General features: G+C 44.4%; 1 long non-coding RNA gene across 6 annotated transcripts in view; it reads left to right on the forward strand.

Moving 5' to 3' along the window:
• LOC137547222 (uncharacterized) overlaps positions 1-26,156 on the forward strand; it is a 562,452-nt gene that overhangs the window by 492,845 nt on the left and 43,451 nt on the right. The window contains exon 9 of one of the 6 annotated variants that reach the window (XR_011026527.1): positions 23,138-23,210. The exons of the other annotated variants lie outside the window; for them this stretch is intronic. This is a non-coding gene — a long non-coding RNA (uncharacterized lncRNA). The remainder of the gene's footprint in view (positions 1-23,137; positions 23,211-26,156) is intronic. 6 annotated transcript variants of the gene reach the window in all.

Genomic DNA, 26,156 nt, shown 5'->3' on the forward strand with positions numbered 1-26,156 from the left:
GAGGGGTTTTACCCCCTGACCACCAGAGCAATTTTCACCTTTCAGCGCTCCTTCCATTCATTTGTCTATAACTTTCTTATTACTTATCGCAATGAAATGAACTATATCTTGTTTTTTTCGCCACCAATTAGGCTTTCTTTAGGTGGGACATTATGCCAAGAATTATTTTTTTCTAAATGTGTTTTAATGGGAAAATAGGAAAAATGTGGGGAAAAAAATAATTATTTTTCAGTTTTCGGCCATTATAGTTTTTAAATAATGCATGCTACTGTAATTAAAACCCATGAAACGTATTTGCCCTTTTGTCCCGGTTATAAAACCATTTAAATTATGTCCCTATCACAATGTTTGGCGCCAATATTTTATTTGGAAATAAAGGTGCATTTTTTTCAGTTTTGCGTCCATCCCTAATTACAAGCCCATAGTTTATAAAGTAACAGTGTTATACCCTCTTGACATAAATATTTAAAAAGTTCAGTCCCTAAGGTAACTATTTATGTATTTTTTTTAATTGTAAATTTTTTAATTTTTTTTTAATTACAAAAAAAAAAAAAATGGGGAGTGTGGGAGGTAATGAGTTAATTTTATGTGTAAAAGTCATTTATTTGTATGTGAAAAATGTGTAGGGTGTAGTTTACTATTTGGCCACAAGATGGCCACAGTAACTTTTTGTTTTAATGCGACCTCCAAGCTTCCTTCCGGAAGCTTTGAGGAAGAATAAGGAGGCTGGACACGTGAGTTTTTTCTCACAATGATTGCGCTGCCCATAGGAGAGCAGCTGATCATTGCGGGGCTTAGATCAACGAACGGGAATGGATTTTCCCGTTCATTGATCTCTGGGCGAGCGGGCGGCGGCGTGTTTACTAGCGGCGGGCGGCGTGTTTACGAGCGGGAGCGCGGGCAGCGTCGGGAACGCGGAAAGTACGTGTTTCTCCGTCCCTGGTTTTTAAAGGATGGAAAAAGGGGCGGAGAAATACGTACGCGCGGGGGTAAAGTGGTTAAACCACTTTATCCACCACTGCAGTATATCTACATCCTCTGTGACTTCATCTAAGCCATGAGGACGTAGATATAAGTCTTGTAGCAGAAGCACAGCTGTGCACCTTTGGGCTTGCTCCTGTGCACAACTCTGGCACTATCTGATGCAGCACTAATTGGTGAAAGGGAATATATGTTCCCTGAAACAATAAGATTGATTTTTATCATTAAAAATACTTTTATTTTCTCAGTTTATAATGAAAAGGCACACTGTAGCATTAATTCAGAGTCAAATATAGCCAAACAAAATGTGTGTTTTTTTTATCTACAGTAGCCCTTTTTATTTTTAAACTGGAATTGGTAAAACTGATAAATAATGCGTTTTTTTTGTTTGTTTTTTTCTATTTTGTTTTCCTCTTTTTCTCATTAAATTGCATATAAAAGAAAATAGTTCAAGAGAAAAAAATGCCATACAATGAAAACCTAGTTTGTCTTGAAAAAAACAATAAATATATATATATATATATATATATATATATATATATATATATATATATATATATATTTCATTTAGGTTTCATAAGTAGGGATATAGTTATTGCTGATTAATATTGCTGATTAAATGGGAACATAGCTAAAATGTAAAAACTGCTCTAGTCCATGAGTGGGAAACAAGGTCTGGATGCAAAGTGGTTACTGCCTCCCCAAGGTTCACACCTCGTCCCTTGCCTTCTCTTGCCTATCCTTGGTTCCCCTCATGGCCTGGGGGGCCATCCCACAAGGGTCATAAAACAAGTGTGGCCATCCTGATCCTTCACACCCATAACAAGCGTAGCCACAAAAACACTTCATCTGAAGTATAGTGCTTTGTATCAGAAGAAGGGAAGGTTAGCAGCTGGGGTCCCCCGCAGCTCTGGGCCCCACTGAAATCGCAGGTGCTGCTCCCCTCTAGTTACACCCGGTACCAAAAGGTGGCACTGCGTGATACCACTGGGCTAAACACACACAATACACTGCAGCTCTTGCGTCGTCATGGCGGCACCGACTGCAATGCTCAGCAATCGATGCCATAGCCTTATAGGGCTGTAAAGTGAAGCTTTACAATGCTTATAGCTTTGCTCAATAAAACATGGGCTTTAATAAATCAAATATAAAATTCAAATGGATAGATAAGAAAAATGGTACAATACATCACGGTAATGTCATTAAGCGCAGCCTGACACGCGTTTCACAACCATGAAAGACACTCCTTTGATCTGAAGTGTTAGGTGAAGGGTCCGACCCCCTCTGCATGCCAAATACTGTGTGTCTGAATGTGGGCATGTCCAGAGTATTGACTGGACAATTGAATTACTTATCTATACCTATGCTGTGGCATTCAGGTTCCCATTCCAGGTATTGACCCTTTGGAATAACCCTTGTGAAATCATTTCTTTCATATGCAGGGATTCTTGTATGTGTTATACATTCACAGAGACTTCTATTTATAAATTATGCCTCTGAAGAAGTGACTTTCTGTGGTCGTGAAACATGCGTCAAACTGCTCTTAATGACATTACCATAATGTATTATCAATCTGTGCCGTGCGGATTGCTTTGTCCAAAGATGGGACTTCAAAGTTGAAGAGCACTTGCACTATCTGGCTCTCGACCATAGCCTCCTTCCCATGTAGGGTTGCAAAGTATCGATATTGCCACGTGCATGAAACTGGGAAGGAAGAAGGTGTCTTTTTCCAACAGCAGCACCTATTCTGTCTGGTAATTTATTAATTGCAATAGTCAGTATGTAGTATAGGATGTTTCATGTACATCATGTTGGGTACAATATGTGGGCTACACTACTAGACCACTACGCAGCACCTAGTAGCACTATTGTGGACCCTCTTCAATGTTCTCTCCAGAATGTTTTTCCATCCGGGTGGCTAGAAAAAGTAGCCAGGTGGGGCGCTATGGGTTGTTGGAATGCAGGGTCAGCGCAACTCTACTTACAGCATAGGAGTAGGATCAGGAGGTGAGCTGATGACAGCCGGGTGCTCACGAAAATTAGCCGGGTGGAGCACCCAGCTAAAAGAGCATTTGGAGAACACTCCTCTTGGAGTAGTGGCAATATCGCCAATATTGCAAAGCATTTTGCACAAGTACATGGAGGGAATGCAATATTTTTTTTGTGTTTTTTTTGCATTTCGGTGGGAATGTGATGCTTCTGCCGCATCCCACTGCAATGCAAAAACTGACAAACATGTGAGGTTGAGTGCCCTCACAGGGTCATATGCATAGTGCCGCGGCCGCCTCCTGCTCAGTGATGTACTCCCTGCTGGCAAGTATGACTCCCACCGGTCCACCCATGCACTCCGCGACGCACCGTGGTTCAGTGCATTGCCCATAGACCTCCATTACCACAAGCACCATGCGTTAAGTGTGGTGCTTGCAGTAACATGCTATTGCCCTTGCAACAGCTTGGATATTTCTGGCGCACCTTAAAGAGGAGCTGTTAGGTATAAGGTCTCAGAGAAAAAAAATCACATATGTATCCGTAGCTAAATATTGTCTGTACTTACATTACATATGCATTTCACTGTCCACGTTTGGATTTCACAGAATTTTTATATAGTATTTGCAGAGATTGATGCTCCTGACAGCTCATGGCAGGTTCCATGTTTGACTGTCTTGTGTGAAGCCAATTGTGATGTAATATCCTCCCTTACCCTGCTTCCTGCTTGATGATTCTTTAGCTCTCCCAAGTTCCAGCCCTCAGACACTCTCAGCCCTCAGACACTCTCGGGTCTAACGGGGCATATTGTCTGTCACTCTGATTCGAATCGGATCATTGAAAAAATCTGGATCTTTAAACCGAATCTTTGATTGATCATTTGCAGCAGAGTGAGAGGTGCAGGAGAATGAGGGCACATTGAGGGTGCTAATGGGGAAGGGAGAGATGCAGCAGGAAGATTGTGTTTGTGCACAGAAGCTGCAGTCCTGTTTCTTCCAGACGTCCACTGTGAACCGAATCTCGAATGATTTGACTCACAAAAAGGATCCGGATCAACAATCCTAATGGTTCATGATCCAGACAACACTACTGTGCAGTGAATATTAATTAGCCATGTGGCTAGGAACAATAGCGGACTCGTGCAGTATACTCTGACGGAACATGTGCCCTGTGAACAGCACATTGATTTTTCAGTGCTGTGACTGTGAGTTGGACTGAAAGTTACAAGCTGCTGTAACATGAGCCTGTAACATCCCACTGTGAAAGCAGCCTTAGGGCGGGAAAGGGAAATGAAGGGGAGGACCAAGAGAGTGCAGTAGGGAGAAGAAGCAGCCCCAGCATGCTCTGCAGTATCTGTTATGCGGCCTGTCGGCCTCCTTAGCAGTTTGGGAATAAAGAGAATTGCTATTCAGCAAACATCAAAGTAAGAGAGATTTTTAACTTCAGTATTGCCTTTTTGGCTTCCTTCTAAACTGTTTAACACAGGAGAATAGAGGTTTAAAGAAACACTGAAGCGAAAAAAAATGATGATATTATGATTTGTATGTGTAGTACAGCTAAGAAATAAAACATTAAGATCAGATACATCAGTCTAATTGTTTCCAGTACAGGAAGAGATAAGAAACTCCAGTTGTTATCTCTGTGCAAAAAAGCTATTAAGCTCTCCGGCTAACTTAGTCGTAGAGAGGGCTGTTATCTGACTTTTATTATCTCAACTGTAATTGAACTGTTTACTTTTCCTCTGCTAGAGGAGAGTTCATTACTTCACAGACTGCTCTGAAAGACTTATTTTGAATGCTGAGTGTTGTGTAATCTGCACATATTATAGAATGATGCAATGTTAGAAAAAACACTATGGCCTCGATTCATCAACACTTAGCAAATTTGTTAACAACAGTTTGGTAAAATACCGAATTTGTTAACTTCATTTCAGGATTCATCAAAGTTATCTACAGCTGTTAGCGAACATTCGTTAACGATTCGGTAACGATTCGCTAAAACGGAAGAAAGTGCAATTCATGAAAAAGAAAGTGGGCGTGGTTTAGCGTTACATTTAGGATTAGTTATCTCCTTCACTGCTCTGTCGTTATTCCTGTCAGATCATTGCTGACAGAGAAGATGGAGCCATTTGAAGTGGTTATGTATCAGCTAAGAGTGATTCAAAGGCGCAGAAGGGCAAGAATAAGGTCTGCAACCATATAAATTTGTAAGAGAATAGATTTATTTGCTATAACACGACATCTGCATTTCTCTTGAATCATCTTGTAAGAGAACACAGGCAGTGCCAGGGTTAACTAATTTTGCTAGCTGCACTATAATTTTTTAGAAAAGGCTCCTATCAAATTGTGGGATTGTCCCAACCACTTCCAGAATCCTGGTCCAGGTGTTAAGCCCTATTCAGAATGTTGCTACGTAGTGCTCAAAGGACTGCCTTTTACCCACAATTCCATGGGAATCTTATGGCCTTGTGTTAAATTACCGCTGTAAAATGGAAATATCGACACGTTACCGAATATTTACCGAATTGTTATCGAATTCACACCGAATGCCGAAAAACCTTGATGAATACAACTAGAAATCGCTAAACTTCGAATTCGGTAATTTAACAAACTGGAAAAAGTTATCTCAAAGACAATGATGAATCGAGGCCTTTCTAGTTGTATTCATCAAGGTTTTTCCTCATTCGGTGTGAATTCGATAACAATTCGGTAACCATTCGGTAACGTGTCGATATTTCCATTTTACAGTTGTACTTTAACACAAGGCCATAAGATTCCCATGGAATTGTGGGTAAAAGGCAGTCCTTTGAACACTACGCAGCAACATTCTGAATAGGGCTTTACACCTGGACCAGGATTCTGAAAGTGGTTGGGACAATCCCACAATTTGATAGAAGCCTTTTCTAAAAAATTATAGTGCAGCTAGCAAATTAGTTAACCCTGACACTGCCTGTGTTCTCTTACAAGATGATTAAAGAGAAATGCAGATGTCGTGTTATAGCAAATAAATCTATTCTCTTACAAATTTATATGGTTGCAGACCTTATTCTTGCCCTTCTGCGCCCTTGAATCACTCTCAGCTGATACATAACCACTTCAAATGGCTCCATCTTCTCTGTCAGCAATGATCTGACAGGAATAACGACAGAGCAGTGAAGGAGATAACTAATCCTAAATGTAACGCTAAACCACGCCCACTTTCTTTTTCATGAATTGCACTTTATTCCGTTTTAGCGAATCGTTACCGAATCGTTACCGAATGTTCGCTAACAGCTGTAGATAACTTTGATGAATCCTGAAATGAAGTTAACAAATTCGGTATTTTACCAAACTGTTGTTAACAAATTTGCTAAGTGTTGATGAATCGAGGCCTATATACCTGAAAATAAAAATATGAGAATATTTTCTTTGCTGCTAATATTCTAGTAATTATTCATAGTACACAACCAATTCATTATATCATATATTTTTTTTCGCTTCAGTGTCTCTTTAAATGAGCTTTTGCAGCCTGACAGTTACTCTTTAAAGCAGTAGGATCAGCCATACTATGCCAAGGAAAAAAACACATATATAAGTAGATAAATACTTGATCTACTTACATAACACATATATTATACTGTCCACGTCTTGATTCCAGTAAATGTTATATAGTAAATGACGAGAATTCTGTTAGTTGTGGGGGCCATGACTTTTGCCCACAGTTAAGGCTAACTCGTGATGTAATTTCTGCCCTTTACTTTTTTTCTTGTCTCCTCCAATCGCTGAGTCGCCTCAGCCTTGCTTGTAAACACAAGTGAGTAGGGGATTAGGTTTCAGATAAGAAGCTGGCAGGGAAATAAAGGAAAGAGGAGGAATACATTATAGATAAAAAGAACCCCCAGCATGCAATTCTTTGGCACGGACTACTAAAGGGCCAGTGTTCCTGAAGTATGTAATAACTCCAAATCATAACAGCAGAAAAAGGTTTGCAAGTTTGGAATGCAGGATTAGCATCTTTATCACTTAATACACTCAGACCAGTTGCTGTTGAAATTTGATTTTTATGGTGACAATACCGCTTTAAGGGACTGCACGAGGTGTAAGTCTCCATAGACTTCCATTTATTTTGCGGCCCCTTGTGGTAAAATAGGGTAACACAACGCAGGTTTAGAATGCTAGTGTAAAAGGGACCTAAAGGGTGTTAAGAAATTAATTCACCCAGCTAGAGGGGTGATCTTTGAAAAGCTACTTTACTGCGCATAATCAAATTTTATGATAATCTAGGTACTAAGGTGCCAGATGGTATAAATGCAGGTAGGATTTTAACTTGTCGTATTAAAGTGACATTACATTGATTTTAAACGTATATTTATGACTCCAGTCCAGTGTTTCTGTAGACCTCTCGGGTGTGTGCTCACTTTGTTACCGGTGAGGTGTGTGGCCCAGCCTTAAAGGGGCGGAGTCTTTTGTATATATGTCATTTCCTGTTTGTATAAGGCGAGCTATGACTAAGAACCTGCGTGTCTGAAAAGCATCAGCTGCCTTTCTGTCTGTTTGGATGTGCCTAATAAATATGTCTTGGATTTTATTTTGCCAAGGTGCACTGTGGGCTTCGTTGTTTAACTTACAGTATGTATGGTGCCCTGTGGAAGCTTTGCCAGGCACCACTGATAGAGCCAGGGGGTTGTAGCGGTCTGCCTCTCTGTCTTTTTATTAAATATACAAATAGTCCCCTACCTACAAACAACGCAAGTTACATTCCATTCAAACAAACTTGTCTCCATGTACAAAATATACAATGCAGTATTTGTTTTTACATATTTTTGTTGTTACATGAAATGTGTGTTGGAATTGTGTGACATTTGTAGTGGTGGTTTTACTTTAAAGAGACTCTGTAACAACAAAAAACTCCCCTGGGGGGTACTCACCTCGGGTGGGGGAAGCCTCCGGATCCTAATGAGGCTTCCCACGCCGTCCTCTGTCCCACGGGGGTCTCGCTGCAGCCCTCCGAACAGCCGGCGACAGAGCCGACTGTAGCTTCAATATTTACCTTTGCTGGCTCCAGCGGGGGCGCTGTGGCGACTTTCGGCACGGAAATAGACGGAAATACCCGATCTCCGTCGGGTCCGCTCTACTGCGCAGGCGCCGGAAACTTGCGCCTGCGTAGTAGAGCAGACCCGACGGCGATCGGGTATTTCCGCCTACTTCGGCGACGACAGCCATCAGAGCGCCTGCGCAGGAGCCAGGAAGGTAAATATTGCGTCACGGCTGTACGGAGGGCTACAGCGAGACCCCCGAGGGACGCAGGACGGCGTGGTAAGCCTCATTAGGATCCTGAGGCTTCCCCCACCCGAGGTGAGTACCCCCCAGGGGCCGTTTTGTCGTTACAGTTCCACACAACTGAGGCAGTAATATGTTGTTCAGCTTGAAGTCCTTGTCTTCTAAGAGAAGATTCCTGAGACTCCAACACAAACAGAACACACCCAGGTATTAACGATAACTCTTGGGTGGCTCTTTATTTTGGAAGAGTAGCGGGAATAAAAACACGGGATGATAAGCTTGGAATGAGGAGACAGCTGCTCAGGGTTTTTCTATTATGCTCAGCAAAATTCCTTCATCCTGACATGCATGCACACGTGACTGTGGATGCCGAAACTAGGAAGGACTTGCAAGTTTAACTACTGCACAATTACTTTAGTTATTAGTGTGCTTCCTCTGTAGTGTTTTTAGTGTCTGATTTATGTACTGTGTTCATTAACCACCCTGGCGTTCTGATAAGATCGCCAGGGAGGCTGCGGGAGGGTTTTTTTTAAATTAAAAAAAAACGATTTCATGCAGCCAACTGAAAGTTGGCTGCATGAAAGCCCACTAGATGGCGCTCCGGAGGCGTTCTTCCGATCGCCTCCGGCGGCCAGAATAAACAAGGAAGGCCGCAATGAGCGGCCTTCCTTGTTTTGCTTACACCGTCGCCATAGCGACGAGCGGAGTGACGTCATGGACGTCAGCCGACGTCCTGACGTCAGACGCATCCGATCCAGCCCTTAGCGCTGGCCGGAACTTTTTGTTCCGGCTGCGCAGGGCTCAGGCGGCTGGGGGGACCCTCTTTCGCCGCTGCTCGCGGCGAATCGCCGCAGAGCGGCGGCGATCGGGCAGCACACGCGGCTGGCAAAGTGCCGGCTGCGTGTGCTGCACTTTATTTGGGGCAAATCGGCCCAGCAGGGCCTGAGCGGCAGGCTCCGGCGGTACTGGACGAGCTGAGCTCGTCCATACCGCCCAGCTGGTTAATGAAATTCAAAAACAGAGAGAGTAGACTGTGGCGAGTGCACTACATGCCTATGCCAATAGCCACATACAATAGGTGGTGCAACATCCGGAATAAATTCATAAGTCCATACACTATGCAGTAGAAGAAAAGCAATTCCAGGAGCAGCTCAGCCGGTAAAAAAAACAACTTTTAATTATCTTCATTTAAAAAAATGACAGTGGCATAACAATGGCATTAAATAACACATAAGATGTAGCTCAATGGTATTTATCAAGTCACTGCAGCAGCATGGAGGTGCGGAGGTGAAGTCGACGGCCGTTTCGCCCCTAGATCAGGGCTTTCTCGAGACTGATCACCCCCCATTGCAGCAAGCAGGGTCTTATAGCAGGAGCTCCACCCCCTAATTCCGTACGCACCTGGGTGATCAACCCACTGATTCCCTTGCCAACCAATCATGTAAGCGGCGCACGCAGGGAAGATCAACACTCAGCTGCCGTGCGGGGGCCAGCCAATCAGCTGTGTGGGGCGGCATGTTGACGGACAGAAAACACCAAGCCGGGTCGCATGGGGAGATGCGGTACATCCGGTCGCATAGTGGATGACGCATCCAACCCGGCTGGACAGCCGCTTGTCTTCCCATTTCCTCATACGTGGAGCGCATATGCGCTCCTTCCACCGACGCATGACATCAGTCAATGCGTCCAGAGGGTCGCATAGTCACACGTGTATAACGTGAGCGCCACCACCATCTAGTGGCTAAAAAATAGACCAATGTAAGGGGGTCTTTTTTTTACGAGCACCACATATAGACCCTGCTTGCTCCAAAAAGGACATACAGAAACATAATTGTTATACAAAGACAACTGTTAAAAATAAATTAGCAACCATCCTACGAGATCTAGATGGTAAGTCATGCATGATATTGATGATATTTATTATGATATCGTTGTACAGGGTATCTCAATTCACGACATACCAGGGAACAATTTCCCAGGAAAAAATGTCGCTTGTTCCTGGGAAATTGTTCCCTGGTATGTCGTGAATTGAGATACCCTGTACAACGATATCATAATAAATATCATAGTAAATTGCATGACTTACCATCTAGATCTCGTAGGATGGTTGCTAATTTATTTTTAACAGTTGTCTTTGTATAACAATTATGTTTCTGTATGTCCTTTTTGGAGCAAGCAGGGTCTATATGTGGTGCTCGTAAAAAAAAGACCCCCTTACATTGGTCTATTTTTTAGCCACTAGATGGTGGTGGCGCTCACGTTATACACGTGTGACTATGCGACCTTCTGGACGCATTGACTGATGTCATGCGTCGGTGGAAGGAGCGCATATGCGCTCCACGTATGAGGAAATGGGAAGACAAGCGGCTGTCCAGCCGGGTTGGATGCGTCATCCACTATGCGACCGGATGTACCGCATCTCCCCATGCGACCCGGCTTGGTGTTTTCTGTCCGTCAACATGCCGCCCCACACAGCTGATTGGCTGGCCCCCGCACGGCAGCTGAGTGTTGATCTTCCCTGCGTGCGCCGCTTACATGATTGGTTGGCAAGGGAATCAGTGGGTTGATCACCCAGGTGCGTACGGAATTAGGGGGTGGAGCTCCTGCTATAAGACCCTGCTTGCTGCAATGGGGGGTGATCGGTCTCGAGAAAGCCCTGATCTAGGGGCGAAACGGCCGTCGACTTCACCTCCGCACCTCCATGCTGCTGCAGTGACTTGATAAGTACCATTGAGCTACATCTTATGTGTTATTTTAATGCCATTGCTATGCCACTGTCATTTTTTTAAATGAAGGTAATTAAAAGTTGTTTTTTTACCGGCTGAGCTGCTCCTGGAATTGCTTTTCTTCTACTGCATAGTCATTAATGAAATTGTTCTACTCTGCTTCCCCCATGGTGGAAATTTAGCACTGCTGCTGTAGCAAAACAAAAGGAACTGACATCAGAGGAGAGCAAACCTCCCCTCCCAAAAATTCTTAAAGAGAACCTGTAACAAAAAAAAAGTTCCCCTGGGGGGTACCCACCTCAGTAGGGGGGAGCCTCCGGGTCCCAATGAGGCTTCCCCCACCCCTGTAGCTGCAGGCAGTCCAGCGCTGGCTCCCCCGAAGTGTCCCGGAATCCTCCCTCGACAAGGCGGACAAGCGCTGATTTATTTACCTTTCCTGGCTCCAGCGGGGGCGCTGTTACGGCTTTCCGCACAGAGACAGGCGCAGGAGACTTGCACCTGCGCAGTAGAGCGGCCCGACATCGATCGGCTATTTCCGCCTATCTCTGAGCAGAGAGACGATACTGCGCTGGAGCCGGTAAAGTAAATATTTACATCCCCGCTGTTCGGGGAGCTTTATCGCCGCCGTGGGACTGAGGAGGACAGGGGAAGACTCAATATGATCCAGAGGCTTCCCCCACCCGAGGTGAGTACCCCCCAGGGGAGGTTTTTCTTGTTACAGGTTTTCTTTAAGACCTTCTGTGAAATGGCCTGACTGAGGACTGAAAGTTTGCTGGGTTCATAGTGGTCAGTTGCATAACTGCATGGACACAGACTCTAAGGCCCGGTTCACATTAGCGTTCGCTATCCGGATTTTCCGGATCTGTTCCGGACCGCATACTGTACAAACGGAACGTACGTTTCGCATAGCAATGCAAAGGCTATGCGGACATTCACATACGTACGTTCCGTACAGTACGGAGCCGGACCGGATCCGGACTCCGGACTCTTTTCCAACATGCGCTATTTTTTGTGTCCGGATCTCCGGCCCACGCATCCTGACCGGAGCCTGACCTGAGCCTGACAGCACCATCAGGAACACAGAAACCAATGGGAAACGGAAGGCACAGAACACACTGCCTACAAAAACCTGACGTTCTACCCCACTTCCTATGCGTATCCAAGCGGCCATTTCGGATGGGGACACATGGGCCAAGCATGTCTGGAGTGGAGCAGCAGTGACAGACGTGCTGGAGCTGTTTTAGCAGAATATCGGAGGTGGAGGTGATACCTACAGCGGAGGAACCTGATTGTACATGTGCACCAGGTGCACCTTCTGCTGACCCCAACATTTTTTTATTTATATTTAACTATTTTTTGCCCACGGATCCGGATGGCAGCCTGATGCATGCCTGATACAAACGGACCGGATCCGGATCGGAACCGTACGGTTCTGATCAGGATCAGGTCAGGATCCGATCAGGATCCGGTCCGTTTACTTGCCAAAACGCAAGTGTGAACGGGGCCTAAGGCCTGGGGCACACCAGAGGAGTTTTTCTGAGCGTTTTGAGTTTTTAAATCTGCTGCTAATATTATCCTATGTGTCTGTGCACACTGGAGCAATGAGGTTTCGTAAAAAAACCCATAGCATTACATTGGGAAGAGCTTTTGAAACATCTAAAAGCTCTTCCCAATGTAATGCTATGGTTTTTTTTACAAAACCTCATTGCTTCAGTGTGCACAGACACATAGGATAACATTAGCAGCAGATTTAAAAACTCAAAACGCTCAGAAAAACTCCTCTGGTGTGCCCCAGGCCTAACACAATAGCGCCTAGGTTCTCAACCTGTGGTACGCGAACACCGGTGGGTACTTCTGATGGTTCCAGGGGTTATCGGGCTCGATATACTTAACCAAGAATAACAAATTTAGAGTTTTAGAAAATGATCATTCTTATTTAATCACCAAATTAGTATTTTAGCAAATTAAAAGCAATAGTACATGCTTGGAAATTGTTAAGAACCAATTATCATGTACTACAATTAAATATATATTTGTCAAGGGGTACTTATGATAATGTTTACTATGCTAGGGGGTACTTGGTGAGTACAGGCTTTTAGAAGGGGTACATACCAATAACATATTGAAAAACACTGCGAATAACACACTGGCTGGCTGTGTGTCTGTGCCAAACACACTGCTCACCCTCAGCCACTCCATTCCACCGCAGGAAGGTACGCACAGTGCAAAAATGCTGCCCCTGTAGTCTCTGCGCCTGATGCAAATGCTTCTCCTTGCTTCATGAGAGAATCGGCCCTGGCAGTGAGTTGACATGCAGAATTATTCTGCAACACAGCTGACCACTGTAAACATGGCTTTTTATTTTTTTAATACATTAATAATAGGGTTTAGAGACCAATTATTTATGTATATTGATGCCTATTTAGTGGCAATGCTAAAATCTGATTAGAGCAGTTGCTGTCCTCCACCCACTAATCCCTTGCCCCAGGTGGGTTGTAGTTTCATATAAATGAAGGACATTATATATACAAACTTAAAGGGCAATTAAAGTATGGCATAACATACAATGAATCTGTCTCCCAACTCCGTATTGCCTGTATATTTATCTTGCTTGCCTACGACCCAAATTCATTTTTCCCCACCTTTCTCTCCCTCTAATCAGTCCGCTTACAGTGGAAACAACCATCTGGCCAGGGGCGTAGCAATAGGGGGTGCAGAGGTAGCGACCGCATCGGGGCCCTTGGGCCAGAGGGGCCCCAAAGGGCCCTCCCTCAACTACAGTATTAGCTCTCTATTGGTCCTGTGATCATAATATTCACTTCTATAGATAATTTGAATAGTGGTAATCATTAACAAACTATTCCCTGTCCTCTTCTTGTACCTCTAACACTGTAGTTGCCATTGGCAGGTTTTGGTTCGCCGTATTAATTGTTATGTATAGAGTGCTTGGGGGGCCCCATTGTAAAACTTGCATCGGGGCCCACAGCCCCTTAGCTACGCCACTGCATCTGGCATAATAATGTACTATCCAGTTTAATCAGAAACTGTGCATGTAGCTACAGTTGTGATGTACCTTGCACACAGAAGCTCCATGCTATAGATCAGGCCTTTTCTTCTTTGGTTGGTGATCAAGCAACAATCTCCCCAGCTTGGAGAGCTCAGTGCAGAGCAGATTCCTGCAGCTCAGTGATTGAGTTCCCTGGGGGATAATGAAAGTAGACCTATTAACCATTTGAGCAAAGGTGCAACAATAACTTTAAAGGACACCCGAGGTGAAAATTAACTAATGAAATAATCAATTGTACCTAAAATTGACTTTTTAAGATATTTCACAGTTTTATTTTATATTTAAATCTACTTTTTAAGTTTTTACTATTTTATTGTTTTTGCTCAATGACACATTCATTGAAGTATGCCAGAGCTAAAATCTGGGAACTATTGATCCTTTTTTTAATCTCTTTCCTGCTATCAGAATCAATTTTCTGCTAGGAAAGTGTTTTATAGTTGTAATTTCTTATCGGTGAGGGTCACATTGTAGTCTGGCCCAGTCCTGACTCACACAGGAACTGTCACTTACATACCTGATGTTTAACTCTTTCAGGCAGAGAAAGTACAAAAGAAACACAGCATAGTTATTTGTATGCTAGGCGCTGTACATACCTATGTCTATCTCATCATTTCACATCACCTCAGATATCCTTTAAGAATACAGGGCCCCCCGACACACACACTTATTACCCAGAATTACTGTTTATGTAATACTCATGTTTTTCACATTTGTCAGGATTAGTGGGAGGAAGTGTCACTTTGTACCTTATTCTGATAAATACAAACTTTGTTGGTAAAAACCATTAGAATTATCTCCACATACCACCAACGTTTTGGGTCCATTAGTGTTTTTTTTTTTTTTATATCCATTTCACTTTGATGAGGCTGTTTCTACTGGTAGATTTGTATGTGGGCTATATTGCTGCGATTTGTTTTAAAACGCAAATGAGCAATATAAATGTCTCCTAATAATGGAAATTGTCACCTCGTATTAATTTCACCAGAGGGAAGCAGAGAGCTAATCAGAATTGTAATTGCAATTATCTGACAGATCCTCGTAAGTCTTCATCTCCTGTCAATGATAGGTCAGCAGAAATGCCACTTCCAACGTAATCTCTTATTAAAAACATGTAATTGCTGCTGAGAGGGACTCATTAGCTCCACCTCAGAACGTGTTCCAGTCACAGAGTCTATTCAGAGGGACAGACCTCTAAACAGCCGCTGTGTGTCATTCATGCTTAAAGAGGAAACAAGGTGATTTCTGTATGTCTGTGCATATATATATATATATATATATATATATATGTGTGTGTGTGTGTGTGTGTGTGTGTGTGTGTGTGTGTGTGTGTGTTTACTTTATAAAATAAAATTGTAAATATATATATGTATATATATATATATATATATACCATTTTATTTATTGCTTAGTCCAGTGATCTGCAAACTTGGCTCTTCAGCTGTTAAGGAACTACAAGTCCCACGATGCACTGCGGGAGTCTGACATTCGCAGTCATGATTCATTAAGGCAAATGCATTTTGGGACTTGTAGTTCCTTAACAGCTGGAGGGCCAAGTTTGCAGATCACTGAGTTAGTCAGTATCAACCAACTGTAAATTTTACCTCACCCTGACATACACTCTTAAATTTATCAGTGATGCCACCACCTTTATTGCTGGCAAGGTGAATCACTGTAGGATACCCCCTCCCCCTTTTATTACCAATTTTATTTAAGTATTTATATAGCGCTGACATACTGTATTACACAGCGCTCTACAGAGTATATTGTCTTGTCACTAACTGTCCCTCAGAGGGGCTCACAATCTAATCCCTACCATAGTCACATGTCTATGTATGTATCGTGTAGTGCATGTATCATAGTCTAGTGCAGGCATGGGCAAACTTGGCCCTCCAGCTGTTAAGGAACTACAAGCCCCACAATGCATTGCAGGAGTTTTACAGCGACAGTCATGAATCATAAAGGCAAATGCATTGTGGGACTTGTAGTTCCTCAACAGCTGGAGGGCCAAGTTTGCCCATGCCTGGTCTAGTGCCTCTGGAGTGCCCGAAGGAAACCCACACAGAAACGGGGAGAACATACAAACTCCTTGGAGATGTTGACCTGGCTGCAAGTCGAGAGTGCTAACCACTATGCCACCGTGCTGCCCATTTCTGTAGTGAACAGGAAGATCAGTGCCTTGTGGCAGAAGCTGCTTGACATCATGGCCTAGGCTAAACATCGCTGGGAGGGCATATAGGAGGTGTGCTTGATACTCGAAGCAACATAATTAATGTAAAAAATGGGGATCTTTGAATGTTTTATGCTGTGCTATGACCGGTTACAGGTGCTCTTCTGTTATTCTGTCTACAGCCTAGGTTCTCATCACATGTTAAGCGTACCCCTGGGGCTACTCAGGAGGGGTTCAGTCTATCATTAAATGAGTTTGGGGTTTAAAAAAAAACGAAGCAGGAAAAAAGGGAGCAGGAGCTCTTATGGAAAAAATGGCACCACTATAAGTGCCTATAAAAAAGCCACATTTAACGGCATACAAAGGAAATTGGGTCGCATGGCGCAGCCGCAAGTGGGCGCCGAACTTTAAATTCTTTGCTGCAAATTGTGGTTGCTATGAAGTAAATTTTGTGCACCTGGAGGTGCCAGATTACCGGCAAGAGGGGAAAATATTTGCGGACAGCCTTGTGGATATCCAAATCTACTTTCAGATAAGTGAATTGTTACATCGCATAGCGGGCGCGGAGCTGCAATTTAGCTATCCACAAGCCGATTTGGATATCCCCTGCTAATCAGGCGACTCTAAGCATATTGCAGTTTTGTGGAAGAATGGGGATAGCTTTTAGGCAACACCGGGGGGGGGGGGGGGGGTCTTGGGTTGGGGTAAGGCACCACCGAGGGGGGGGGGGGGTCTTGGGTTGGGGTAAGGCACCACCGGGGGGGGGGGTCTTGGGTTGGGGTAAGGCACCACCGGGGGGGGGGGGGGTCTTGGGTTGGGGTAAGGCACCACCGGGGGGGGTAAGGCCTCACCAGGGGGGGGGGGGGTCTTAGGGTTGGCCACCAACGGGGGGGATCTTAGGGTTAGGCACCATCAGGGGGTCTTAGGGTTGCCCACCAACTGGGGGGGTCTTAGGGTTAGGCACCACCATGATCGTTATTACGGATAGAAATCGGCATTCCGAATTTTAATGTGGTTTTGAGTCAGAATTACGCATCACATCTGTGATCACAAGTCGGAAACTGTGAATACTTTAACCGTTAATTGCAAAGCCCCCATACGTGTAAATTTACATTTATTAAAAGAAAGAGCAGTGAATTTTATGACGGACCCCCTGGAAATCCCGTGGAAGTGGCAACGCCTTGGCCAGGGATTGCTATATGGCTGTATAAGGATCCCTGGCAACTTTAGCTATCTTTTGAATTTTTTCTTTTTGTTCAGAGATTGGGAAATGAAAAATAAAATGATGTGGGGTCCCCCCTCCCTAGCTTCTTTAACCCCTTGTCCCCCATGCAGGCTGGGATAGCCAGAATGCGGAGCCCCGACCACCGCTGCCCATCCAGCTCTCTATGCTCCAGAATGAGGAGTGCGGGTTCCCAAACCCTTGACAGCTACCTCTCAGCACACTGGAGCCTCTAGGCTCGTGCCTAGTGTGCCGAATGCTAAATCCGGACCTGCCTATAGGGGCTCTTTAGTTTCACTTGTGCCGTAACTTGCCTTCAAGTAGACAGCACTGCATCACCTGCACTATGTGCAAGGGCGGAACTACAAGTCATGAGCCCCCAACAAATGTTTTTTTCATGGGCCCTCCTAACATTTTATTGGTTAAACCATACATGTCAAACCCAGGCCTGTGGGCCAGATCTGACACTTGGAGCCATCAGATGTGGCTCTTAGGTGGTTTCTCCAGTTTGCATTATGTTTGGCCCACTTAGGACCACCAGAGAAGCTATATTAGAGAGTAAGCGATAGATCACCAGGGAAGCCAGATGGGGAAAGCACAAGGTAACAGGGAATTGTATAGATGAGGGAGGAGGGCCACTAGACACTAGGGAACTGTATAGGGGATTGAGGGGTGCTATTAGACACCAGGGAACTTTATAAGGGAGAGAGGTGGCCACTAGACATTGAGGTTGGCCCGCGACTTGGTCCCAGAGCTCAATTTCTTCCCACTTTGTATTTGAGTTTGACACCCCTGGGTTAAAACGGTGCTGTGCTAAAATTTATTTTGGTCCTCGTGAGGTTAAAAACTAGACTTCACATTCCCCTCTGACTTCAATGCATTTCAATTTAACCAAAATTGGAGTTTTCTTACTGCCCCCCCAAAAAGCATCGATTTTCTCAAAATTGAATCTTTAGTTGTAAAACGCTCTACACATACCAGTGAGGTGCAAGCAAAGGCTGTCTGGGAGTGAATGGGGAGCGGATAAAGCTATATATGGGCAAAAAAAATCCATCCTCCTTTAATGCTTTCTGTTTAAGCAGAGATTGCGGTATACCATGCGGCCTTTTCTATCACAGGCTTGTTTAGATAAAAAGAAACTACAGGTCGCATTCCACTGTGTTGCTTTGGAATAAACCTTAATGTTTCAGAGCGAGACACGGGTGCAATTGATCCGTCTGGCTGAGTCTGCTCTTCAGCCCCGTCAGGCCGTTTCTCTGATCGATGAAGGTACAATCTGTGACCCTTGGAAATATCAAGGCTATTGATTGTTGAGGTGAAGAGAAACTGAGAGAAAATAAAAATAAAAAAAGGAAAGAGGAATGCAGAAAATAAGACTCTGGCGTGCGCGCACACACACCATACACAACCCCCCCCCCCACACACACACACACACAAGCACACACCCCCACACACACACAACAGACACACACACCGCACCACACACACACTGAGATAATCAGGCACACACACACATTACACACAAGCACACCCCCACACACACACATTACACAGAAGCTCACCCCTACACCATACACAAGCACACACACCCCCCACACACAGACACAACAGACACACACTCTCACACACACACTGAGATAAACGCGCGCGCACACACGCACAAACTCAAACACACACACCACACATTACACACAAGCACACCACCCCACATACACACACACCATACACAAGCACACACACACCATACACAAGCACACACACACATACACACACTCACACACGCTGAGATAAACACACACACACTCACACACACACCACACTTACACATTACACACCACACACAAGCAACCCCCCCCCCACACACACACACACACACGCACGCACAGCACACACTTCCTCACACACACACCCCACACACACACAGACGACACACACCCACACTACACACACACCACACTTACACACTGAGATAAACACGCATACACACACACACACACATTACACACCACACACACACATTACACACCACAAACACATGCACCACACACACATGCTCCACACACACATGCCACAAACCACACACGCTTCGCCAGGTCACAAGATGCTGAGCGCCGCTGACGACTGATAGATTTCCCAAAGAATTTGTTTTACGTCTATTTTAGGAGCTTTGCAAAACATGTTTTCCAAAAATAGAGGGAGTAAGAATGTTTGCCGAGGACAAACGGACTGTGAGTTGAGGGATTATTTGTGGTGGACAAATACGCAGGTCCCAGCCAAGAGCAGGCTAACCAGGCACAGTCCACCAGGAAACTGACGAGCCAGTTAAAGTCCCACTCTGAGCAAAAACTATTTCCTAGTCCTTTTCAGGTACTCAGCTACAGAGGTCTATCTATCTATCTACTGTATCTATCTATCTGTGCCTTGATTTGCGAATGTCAAATAAATCACTGGTAAGATATCTGGTGAGCAGCAGCCCAGGTGCTGGCCACTTCCTTAATCTCTGACTGTCTGTGCTATAGGCAGCAATCTTTTCAGATGGATTCAGTCTCTGCCTGCCCTCTTGAAATTTTTAATAGTAGGATTGATGCAATCAATGCATCAGCATCAGCCAGATCCACAGAGGAGGCCAACCATTTCAACACAGGAATTTTTTTTTTTGCCACATTTCACATAAAAAGTAACCTATGAGCACTGTAATTATGAAGCTGCTAAGTCTATGTTTATATCTATATTTGCCTAGAGATGAGCTGTAAAAGAACCCCATAGTGAGAAGTATAAAAGTTATTCTTGATTACCTGAAAATGTGGCTTGCTTGGATATTGTGCTGATCCTTTGCCTGTAACGCACTGAATCACTGACCCAGAACAAGTCTGCCCATTGGGTGTTCTGACTCAGTCTTGCAGGCCAAATTCTGTAGTATAAAACTGTCATGCAAATAACACGACAGAAAAATTAGCATCTCATGGAACGTCTTTAAGGCCAGTTCTAGTCTTTTTGCCGCCTGAGGCAAACTTGTAAGGATGCCGCGAAACCCCCCTCTGTAACCGCTTCCCTGTTGGTCTGTGGAGCCATCTTTCACAATGACGTACCTGTAGAGAAGCTTGCTGTTTGGCAAAAGAAGAAATGTAGACATACCTGGTGCTTCCTCCAGCCCCTTTCAGGCTGATTGGTCCCTCACTGTCCTCCACCAGCTGGATCCTCCACTATGGGTTCCGGTAATTCAGTCAGGTGGTGCAGTCCGGCCGCGCGCTCCCCCCATTGCGCTCCCGTAGCCAGTAGTACTGCGCAGGTGCAGAACTCGGGAACGCGATGGAGAGCGGGTGGCTAGGCCACGCATGTGCTCTGCGCCCCGACTGCCTGAATTACCGGGATCCATAGCGGAGGAACCAGATGGGGGAGAAGAACGGTGAAGGACCGATCTGCCTGAAGGGGGCTGGAGGAAGCCCCAGGTATGTATCCATTTCTTTTTTTAACTCCTTACAGGTTTATGTTAAAAAAAACAAAAGCTCATATTGTATTTACATGCATTCATGCAAAGCCTACTTTAGCTCACTGTAGAAGGCCACACAATTGGTGTTTCCTCACACTGTTGTGTAGTAAGGTTATGTGGACAATTTTTTTTTTGTCTAGTAAGTTTTCAACGTGTGTAAGTTTTTACAGTCGTGTTTACTTGAATCCTATCAAATGTAATGCCCTAAGAGGTCTCTTGCGTGTACTGGCTCATTGCTATAGATAATATGTCATTTAAGTGTGCCTGTGTGAAAGTCTTAAGTGTACCAAGGTCACATGCTACATGATGGGATAGACTTGTATATACAGTAAAGTGTCAAGAATACAAATACCTAGGCTGTGTTCCTTTTCTTCTCTTTCTGCTTGAAAGAGTTAATCCTGGAGGAGAACAGGCTCTGAGTGCAGGGTTGAGATAAAAAAAAGGTCAGTAGTTCATGTACCGTATATATTTTTTTAAAGGGGTTCTTTCGCGAAAAAAGTAGGCAGTTAAAAAATGTGACAGATGACAGGTTTGGGCCAGTCCATCTTTTTAAGGGGGATTCTCAGGGCTTTCTTTGTTTTCAACAGCATTTCCTGAACAACAGTTGCAAAATCTAACTGACATAATAGTGTGCAAGTGATTAGGGAGGCCGGCTGGTATCTTGCTATTTTGGCAGTTAAACTGCTGTTCAGGAAATGCTGTTGAAAACAAAGAAAGCCCTGAGAATCCCCCTTAAAAAGATGGACTGGCCCAAAACCTGTCATCTGTCACATTTTTTAACTGCCTACTTTTTTCGCGAAAGATCCCCTTTAAAGAACTTAGTGAATGGCAGTTGCTCTGTCCAACTGCCAAAAAAAGTGTGCAGCCAGCAGGGAAGCTGGCCAACATCATTGTATAAGTCTTTTTCAAGGAGTGTCTTTATAAAGAATAAAGGCCATGCTGAGAATCCCCTATGGAGAGATGGACTAGCCCAAAATCTGTCGGTAATGTCAGATTTCTAATACTGTGACAGCAACATAGGAGAAAAGTAATTTATGGCTCATTTTACTATGGAAGAAATGAACTACTTATTTGTATGTGTTTTCAATTTTAAGATTTTCGCGACAGTTCCTCTTTAAGCAATACCATTTGCCTGGCTATCCTGCTGACCCTCTGCCTGTAATACTTTTTGCCATGGACCCTGAACAAGCATGCATAAGATGAGGTGCTTCTGACCTGACAAAAATATTTATGCCAACACTTTAAACTTACACACCTATTTTCCACAGCAGGTTTTTGATTCCTATTAATTTAACAACTTGAAAGGCACCTCGACTGCAGCACAACCCAGACTGCGGGACAACCGCACAACCCGGACTGCAGCACAACCCAGACTGCGGGACAACCACACAACCCAGACTGCGGGACAACCGCACAACTCGGACTGCAGCACAACCTAGACTGTAGCACAACCCGGACTGCAGCACAACCCAGACTGCGGGACAACCGCACAACCTCGGACTGCAGCACAACCAGGACTGCAACACAACCCAGACTGTGGGACAACCGCACAACCCGGACTGCCGCACAACCCGGACTGCCGCACAACCCGGACTGCCGCACAACACGGCCTGCAGCACAACCAGGACTGCAGCACAACCCGGGCTACAGCACAACCTAGACTGCAGCACAACCAGGACTGCAGCACAACCTAAACTCATAGCTCCCAACTGTCCCTCTTTCGGAGGGACTGTCCCTCTTTGGGAGCCCTGTCCCTCTTTGGGAGCCCTGTCCCTCTTTCCTCCTCATTTGTCCCTCTTTCAGGACTTTGTCCCTCTTTCTATGTAAATATATATATTTCTCTACTAAAAAATGTGTTTGACTATTAACTTTATTCCCATCCTTTAAATTGATATATTACTAATTTTAAAATGTTAATATGAAGGAAAATGAACCAGGATAGAAAGGACCAATGTGGATTGAATTATAAAACAACATATTTTTCTTATGAAATCTTTATGGTATGCGTGACTAGGAGTGTGATGGGGTGTGGCAGGGGCATTACTTAAGTGTCCCTCTTTCTCATCTCAAAAAGTTAGGAGGTATGCTAAACTGCAGCATAACGCATCTGAAACATCAAAAAGGGAAAAAAAAAACATAATTAACCATGCATGCTGAAATCTGATGTGTACTAAGCAGACCTTATGAGAAACCTCTCATTGCAGAAATCCCATACAAATGTGGCCTGTCTTCATTTCCAGGTTAGCAGAGACTCATTTTGTGCTGGAGATATCTGCCAACTCTCATCTATGCAGAATAAAGGATCGGTGACAGGTGAGTGATTGAGGCCACAGTCCTAAACTAACCTCAAATCCCAGGCGGGAAAGGAAGCAGCAATATCTAATACATCTCCTAATCTGAGATTGTGCCCAGACAGCTCAGGTGTCCCCACGTCCCACAAACTAGCACTGTCTGCTGATTACTGTGATAGCTCTCTTGTGTCTGGTCTGTGTCTGCAGTGGCAACAGTGACACCTACAGGGCAGATTAGTGCTTTGCTGTCTGCAAAACTGTCTCGTCTGCCTTTAGCATATCCATCGGAAATACACATTTGCCTTTATAAAAACAGTCATTGTAAATATTCGTCTGGATGGGAACAAAAAGGAACTCTGATGGTGCAGCACTACGGAATATGCAAATCATTCCTTTATGCTCCTGAGAAGCCAAACACGCATCCAGATACTCTGGTTAAACATGGCCATACTGTACACTTATTATTATTATTTAGCATTTATATAGCACTGACATCTTCTGCAGCGCTGTACAGTGTGTATTGTCTTGTACATAACTGTCCCTCAGAGGAGCTCACAATCTAATACCTACCATGATCATATGTCCATTGTAGTCTAGGGCCAATTTTATTGGTAAGCCGACTAACATATCTCTATGTTTTGGGGATGTAGGAGGAAAGAAATGCAGACACCAGGGGGGGGGGAGGGGGCATACAAGGCAGATAATACCCTGGTTGGGATTTGAATTAGGGGACCCGCTGCTGCTAGGTTAGAGTGCTGACCACCATGCCACCGTACTGCCCACTTATCAAGGTTTCCTTTCCAGCAACTTTGATCACTGATTGAATCTTCTAGAAATCAATGCCACAAACAATGCCAATGCCTGATCGATCAATCTGCGGCCAAAATTGATCGAATTGGTTGATCACGGCAGACAAGAGTCAGGAGTGTGACAGTAGTGGCATTCGGTTACAAGCTGAGTTTACTCTCACCTATATGCCAGACCTGTAATCGCTCCTAGTAGTACATTAACAGTCAATCCGAATACCCATTTTTACATTGATTATACCGGTTTAAGCATCTGATAATCTTTTACACATTGCTGTAGTTAGTAGTATGTTACCCTAACCTCCCAGTGATGTTTAGCCTACGCTAAATCATGCAGCTTCCTGCCCCACTGCCCTTTGGGAGATCTGACTGTTCCTGCTGTCGTAATATCAAGCTTTAGTACAGGTGTCCTGCAACACCCTGGGGCAGCCTCCCATGCCAGCCCATTTAATAACTGACATAAATGACTGCTATTCTTTGGCAGTTCCCACTTGTGTCACAAAGAAGACACACTGGAGGGCGCTGCCCAAAGGAAACTGTTAGGTAAATAACTGTTGTTAATGACCATCTACAGTATGGACTACCTCCTGCTGCAGCCACCTAGGGTGGGGTTCTCCCCTATCCCCACCTAAAGAGAAGCAAATTTAAATGTAGTCAGGGGTGCACTGGACATAAGTTAATACACGATTGTTGTTTTAATTATAAACTTTTTATTGTGAATAATATCACCAAGTACCATAAATCTCAACCATATATATTATCATGCATTTATCCTTTCGTACAAAGAGCAAGCTGGTTCTCTTTTTAGGGATAAAAAACCTCAACAGTTGTGAGCTACAAAAATGCCACAACTGTCGCATAAAATTTCAAAAAGGTTAAAATGTTTACATTTTAAAGAGAACCCGAGGTGTGTTTAAAGAATGTTATCTGCATACAGAGGCTGGATCATCCTATACAGCCCAGCCTCTGTTGCTATCCCAAACCCCCCTAAGGTCCCCCTGCACTCTGCAATCCCTCATAAATCACAGCCATGCTGTGAGGCTGTGCTTACATCTGTAGTGTCAGTCTCAGCTGCTCCCCCGCCTCCTGCATAGCTCCGGTCCCTGCCCCCGTCCCTTCACTCCAATCAGCAGGGAGGGAAGGGATGCAGGCGGGGACTGGAGTTCTGCAGGAGGCGGGGAGAGCAGCAGACTGACACTATAGAGATAAACACAGCCAGCTCTGACAAGCTGTTTGTCAGCAGCGTGGCTGTGATTTATGAGGGATTGCAGAGTGCGGGGGGACCTTAGGGGGGTTTGGGATAGCAACAGAGGCTGGGCTGTATAGGCAGTTCCAGCCTCTGTATGCAGATAATATTCTTCAAACCCACCTCGGGTTCTCTTTAACCTTTTTGAAATTGTATGCGATAGTTGTGGCATTTTTGTAGCTCACAACTGTTGAGGTTTTTTATCCCTAAAAAGAGAACCAGCTTGCTCTTTGTACGAAAGGATGAATGCATGATAATATATATGGTTGAGATTTATGGTACTTGGTGATATTATTCACAATAAAAAGTTTATAATTAGAACAACAATCGTGTATTAACTTATGTCCAGCGCACCCCTGACTACATTTAAATTTAGTTCCCACTTGTGTGCCGGTATTCTCCCTCTCCATAGAACAGAGCAGGCTGCTTGGTTGCAGAGATGGATTAAGATGTAATAGGGCCTTAGGCAAGGTAGTAGATCTGGGGCCCCCTTGTGGTCCCTGTGGTAAGCTGCAGTGGAGAGAGGTCAAAGAAAGTGGAAGGAGGGCCTCTTGATGCCCACTGGGCCCCAAGCGCCTGCTTAGGTTGCCTGGTGGATGATCCTGCCCTGCTTGGTTGTATGTGACCTAATGGAGCCATGATTTACAGGCAGGTGCTTTTATTCTGAACGTTATATAGCCATACTCATTTTAGATTTTGCTTTTTATTGTTCTACTGTACATATATGCAAGATGGGAGGAGTCGCCTAGTTGTGATACAATATGTAATAAGGGGAGGTAAGTAATAGGAAGAGTCTTAGCTGGTGATAACAAGTTAAGATTTTTATTCTTAGACACCAATAAAAAGGCAACTCGTTTTACGGGACCTGCCTGCTTCCTCAGGCCAATAGGAGGCAGTGTCTGAGCTATGTATCTCT

The sequence above is a fragment of the Hyperolius riggenbachi genome, chromosome 2 (genome assembly GCF_040937935.1).
Source record: "Hyperolius riggenbachi isolate aHypRig1 chromosome 2, aHypRig1.pri, whole genome shotgun sequence".
Classification (NCBI taxonomy): Eukaryota; Metazoa; Chordata; class Amphibia; order Anura; family Hyperoliidae; genus Hyperolius; species Hyperolius riggenbachi.